This window comes from Dendrobates tinctorius, unplaced genomic scaffold (assembly GCF_039654945.1).
Source record: "Dendrobates tinctorius isolate UK_male_01 unplaced genomic scaffold, ASM3965494v1 ptg000054l, whole genome shotgun sequence".
NCBI lineage: Eukaryota > Metazoa > Chordata > Amphibia > Anura > Dendrobatidae > Dendrobates > Dendrobates tinctorius.
This window is the reverse complement of record NW_027361722.1, coordinates 8,237,847-8,243,846: the sequence shown is the minus strand read 5'-3', so window position 1 is coordinate 8,243,846 and position 6,000 is coordinate 8,237,847.

Sequence of the window (6,000 nt, the reverse complement as noted above, 5' to 3'; positions counted from 1 at the left end):
CTGGAGTATAATACAGGATGAAACTCAGGATCAACAATGTAATGTATGTACACAGTGACTGCACCAGCAGAATAGTGAGTGCAGCTCTGGAGTATAATACAGGATGTAACTCAGGATCAGTAATGTAATGTATGTACACAGTGATTGCACCAGCAGAATAGTGAGTGCAGCTCTGAGGTATAAAACAGGATGTAACTTGGGATCAGTAATGTAATGTATGTACACAGTGACTGCACCAGCAGAATAGTGAGTGCAGCTCTGGAGTATAATACAGGATGTAACTCAGGATCAGTAATGTAATGTATGTACACAGTGACTGCACCAGAAGAATAGTGAGTGCAGCTCTGAGGTATAAAACAGGATGTAACTTGGGATCAGTAATGTAATGTATGTACACAGTGACTGCACCAGCAGAATAGTGAGTGCAGCTCAGGGGTATAATACAGGAGGTAACTCAGGATCAGTAATGTCATGTATGCACACAGTGACTGCACCAGCAGAATAGTGAGTGCAGCTCTGGGGTATAATACAGGATGTAACTCAGGATCAGTAATGTAATGTATGTACACAGTGACTGCACCAGCAGAATAGTGAGTGCAGCTCTGGGGTATAATACAGGATGTAACCCAGGATCAGTAATGTAATGTATGTACACAGTGACTGCACCAGCAGAATAGTGATTGCAGCTCTGGAGTATAATACAGGATGTAACTCAGGATCAGTAATGTAATGTATGTACACAGTGACTGCACCAGCAGAATAGTGAGTGCAGCTCTGGAGTATAATACAGGAGGTAACTCAGGATCAGTAATGTAATGTATGTACACAGTGACTGCACCAGCAGAATAGTGAGTTCAGCTCTGGAGTATAATACAGGATGTAACTCAGGATCAGTAATGTAATGTATGTACACAGTGACTGCACCAGCAGAATAGTGAGTGCAGCTCTGGAGTATAATACAGGAGGTAACTCAGGATCAGTAATGTAATGTATGTACACAGTGACTGCACCAGCAGAATAGTGAGTTCAGCTCTGGAGTATAATACAGGATGTTACTCTGTATGAGTACAAGTTGGTAATGTAATGTGTGTACACAGTGTGAGAATGTCTGTGGAACTGTTGTGCGCCCGGTTTCTTCTTGTAGTTTTGTCTGTGTAGGTCAGTAGAGAGTTTTTCCTAATGTAGTTTTGTAAATGACATAGAATAGCTCTGAGAATATTTAAGAACAGCTTCACCTATAAGTAACATTTATTGAGGCAGATTTCTTGAGAACGTCCCCGGGATAATGTTTCTGTACAGAATCCAAACAACATCGAGATTAAAGGCAGAACACAAATTCCCGGCCGGAGCCGAGAGCTGAAGAGCTGCGTTATGCTCCCTGCACAGTTTTTGGACATTGATTCGTTCTGGAGAATTTTACTATTGTCGGTGACTCAGCCGCGAGGTTTTTATTGCTGCATTTCATAATAATTTTTTACCAGCTCCAGTGTTCCATACTAGACACAGGTTGGTTTACAGCAAGCCCCCGACTCAGTGAGTGTAATGGAGGAGGTGATAGCGCCATCACTGGTCACTAACTCCTCTCTGACGAGTTCCCCACCTCCTGCATCTCCTCCACTGAGCCCTCCACGCTCTCTCCTCGAGGGCTGGATGTGGACTCTTAGGGGCTGGTCACATATTGCACAATTACAGTGTTATTTTCTGCAAAAAAAATCAGCAAAAACTTTGTGTGAAGAGGCCCTTTTTTAGCTGCTCATTCTGTCATTCCCTGCATTTTTGGGGTAAGTTAACAATTCTGCCGGCAACCTTTTCCACCTGCCCACAGCTACTCAAAGGACTGAAACCAGGAGCCTTTGCAGAAAATGTCGTATCCCTGGAAAGGGGTGAATGGGGGCCGCCAAAGCTCTCCCCGGGATCTGCTAAATGGAGTGCACTGTACTAAGACTGGTGGTGGAATCTCAGTTACGAGTTGATACATTCCATGTATAGTTTTTCAACAAGACCTATCTGTCTGAAAATGGCCATTGCCAGCCATAATATATCTAGGTGGACAATTTTCAGTCACTGGGTCACCCAGAGGGTCTTTCATTCTCCCTCCCCTTGACAGCCCTCCACTAGTCACAGTGAGAAGACCCTATAATTATTAATTAGAAATCTCTCTTAGGCCGGTTTCACATGTCAGTGGCTGCGGTACGTGTAGTGACAGTTTTGTCACATACCGGAGACACTGACACACGTAGACACATTAACATGAATGGTTCTCTGTACATGTCAGCGTGTCTTCATGGACACACGGTCCGTGTGCAAAACACAGAGACATGTCAGTGTTTGTGGGAGCGCACGGTCCGCAAAACGTGCTGAACACACTGTCCTCCGTGTTCACAGACGGCTGCCGGGGAAGAAGCGCTCCAGTAAGCGCTGTTTCCCGGCAGCTGGTGCTGAACTCGGCTGTCATTCTCCCTGCTCTGCTGGCAAGAGTGAGCAGGAGAGAATGAATGAATGAAAACCCGACGTCGAGTCCCCCTTATATTTGTAACCAACCTATTCTCAGACTGGTAAGGGGCCATTGATCTTGCCACCCCCAGCCTAAAAACAGCAGCCTGCAACTGCCCAGAAAAGGCACATCTATTAGATGCGCCTATTCTGGAGCTTTGTCAAGTTCTTCCCACTTGCCCTGGAGTGGTGGCAAGTTGGGTCATAAGGGGTTAATGTCACTTTTCTATTGTAAGGTGACAGTAATGGAGAAGTGTCAATAAGACACCTATCCATTACTAATCCTAGAGTTATTCAAGGGTTAAATAAACACACAATAAGAACAAAGTATTTTAATGAAAGAATACACTACACACAGTGTTTAAATATTTATTATACTCCTAATTTCATATCAAAGCCATCGTTCTCCTGTAAAAAATTCTAAAATAATAAACCAACAATATCCATACCTATCCAGTGCTCAGTCACGTCTCACGGCGTAATCCATCTCTGCTTCCATTCATTCCCCAGTAGTTTACAGTCAGAGTGGTCACTTTAGGAGCACTCCGGCTGTAAACTGATTAACCCCTGAGATGGATTACGCCGTGGGTCGTGACTGAGTGCTGGACAGGTATGGATATTGTTGGTTTATTATTTTGGAATTTTTTACAGGAGAACGATGGCTTTGATATAGAATTAGGAGTATAATAAAGCATTAAACACTGTGTCTAATGTATTCTTTCATTAAAATACTTTGTTTTTATTGTGTGTTTATTTAACCCTTTACTTACTATAGGATTAATAATGGATAGGTGTCTTATTGACACTTCTCCATTACTAATCCAGGCTTAATGTCACCTTACAATAGAATGGTGACATTAACCCCTTATGACCCAACTTGCCACCACTACAGGGCAAGTGGGAAGAACCCGACAAAGCTCCAGAATAGGCGCATTTAATAGATGCACCTTTTCTGGGCAGCTAAGGGCTGCTTTTTTTTAGGCTGGGGGGCCAAGATCAATGGTCCCTTACCAGCCTGAGAATAGCAGCCCCCAGCTGTGAGTTTTGCCGGGTTGGTTCACAAACAGAGGGGGACCCCACGTCGGGTTTTTATTCATTCATTCTCTCCTGCTCGCTATTGCCGGCAGAGGAGGAGAGAAGAATGACAGCCACGTTCAGCACCAGCTGCCGGGGAACAGCGCTTACTGTAGTGCTTCTTCCCCGGTGGCCATCCGTGTGGTCCTGATGCGGCACACGGTTGCCACACGGATGTACCATGTATCCACACGGACACAGGTACACGGATAGCTCTGGTACCGTTTTTTCCGATACCTGAATTATCTGGACGTGTGAGACTGCCGTTACTGGTGCAAAATCTACACCTGTAAAACTCCTGAACATTAACGGGCATCAATGACATTCTCATCTATTTAGGGAAGGAAATTTAGAAGAAATAAAAACAAAGAGATGTTGGGAAATGTAGTTTAGTGATTACATAAAGGAGGGAAGAAGTAGCTACTCTCCAAAATAAAAATTCTGCAATCACTCCACCTGGAAACATCATCGCATCTGGATCCATCACACATGTAGCAGCTGTATTGTCCACACTGGTCTTTGGAATGGAATGTAACTAGAAAACGACATATAATGTATCAATCAGGCAAAAAGTTTCTGGAAAGTTTGATCTCAAAAGAGAAGAAAATTTAGAGACGGAACCTAAATTCTGCCTCAGCTGTGAATAATATTCTGCAGGTATGATGCAATGAAGGTTAACATGCCAGCGTGAATAGTAATTAGCGGTATTACCTCGCTTGTGAGGAGCCAGTCTATCCATACAAGGCCCATTAGCTAAAGTGTTTATTGCTTTATTGATTGCACCTTGTAAAAACAAGGGGAGAAGAAGGAAGCGACAGAAAGCCTGTGTGCATGCCCTAATGATGCTAGGAAGCAGAGAGGAGGCGCAGCCCGTGATCCTCTGCAGATTTATCCCCGGCCTTTATATAGCCCCGAAAGAGACCTATGCTGAGAAGAGTTCAAACACACCCGCTGGGGAGCGAAAGTGACCGCACCAAACCCCGAGAGGTAGTGTCCATAAAGTCATCATATATTGTATGCAGATTATGGAGTGACTCTATTTAAGGACATAAAAGTAAATGATGCCCTTATATTCATCAATGTTATCATGTATCTCTTTATACAGCAAACTCACCCAAGCAAAAACTAGAATCTGATGGAACCCCAGTATAAAATTTTGACCTTGGCCCCACCTGCATGTTGGTCAGCTGTATGGGCCATTGTAACATTCTAGATCCTATAAAGACATACATGTTCACCTTCATGAAATAATATCCCTCGTCCTGTAGAAATATCCCTCATCCTGGGCTCCTTCCTGTAGTGATGACCCCCATTCTGGACCCTTCCAGTTATAATGCCCCTGTTTCATTCCCCTTCCTGGTATAATTGCATCCATCCTGGGCCTCTTCCTGTAACAATGTCCCCCATCCTTGGCCTTTTTTTACACTAATGTTCTCCATCATGATCCCATTCCAATAAATGGTCCCCCATTCCTTGTCTCTTCCAGTAACAATGGTCCCATCCTGAGCCACTTCCTGTAATAATGTCGTACATCATTTGTCAATTCCATTATTCAAGTCCCCCGTCCTGGTTCTTTCCTGTAAAAATGTCCCCCATTTTGGGCTCCTTCAAATAATAATGTTCCATAACCTGGGCTCTTCGAGTATGAATGTCATCCATCCTGGACCCCTTCCTGTAATAATGTCCTCCATCCTGGGTCCCTTCCTGGTATTGTCACGCTCACGCCCTGACTGGTGGGCGTGAGCCAGGGGGTTGTGGCCCCACTGTGCCACAAACCAGATTACCCTGGAAGTGGCGTGACTACGACAGCTGCTTTGGTTTTCACTGGAGCCTCTGATGGTGAGGTCTCCAGGGTGGTGTCTGGCTGTGGCTGCTGATCCCAATGGGTGAAACGATACGGGCGACAGGCACGAATAGTGGACAGACATGGCAGAGACACTGGCAGGTAGGCACGGCTGAGACACTGGCAGGTGGGCACGGCTGAGACACTGGCAGGCGGGCACGGCTGAGACACAGGGCAGGCGGGCATGGCTGAGACACAAGGCAGGCAGACAGGGCTGAGACAGGGCAGGCAGGCACGGCTGAGACACAGAGCAGGTGGGCACGGCTGAGATACAGGGCAGGCAGGAACGGCTGAGACACAGGGCAGGCTGGCACGGCTGAGACACAGGGCAGGCTGGCACGGCTGAGACACAGGGCAGGCAGGTGTGGTATATGAAGGGACAGGTAGAGACCTGTTCAGACAGCAGGTGCAGGTACTGGGACAGGCAGGAAGGAGTGGAGTATGACAGAACAAGTTTGGACCTGTTCACACAGGAGGTGTGGGTACGGGCACTGACAGGAAGGAGTGGAGTATGACGGAACAGGTTTGGACCTGTTCACACAGGAGATGCAGGTACGGACACAGGCAAGAAGGAGTGGGGTATGAAGGAA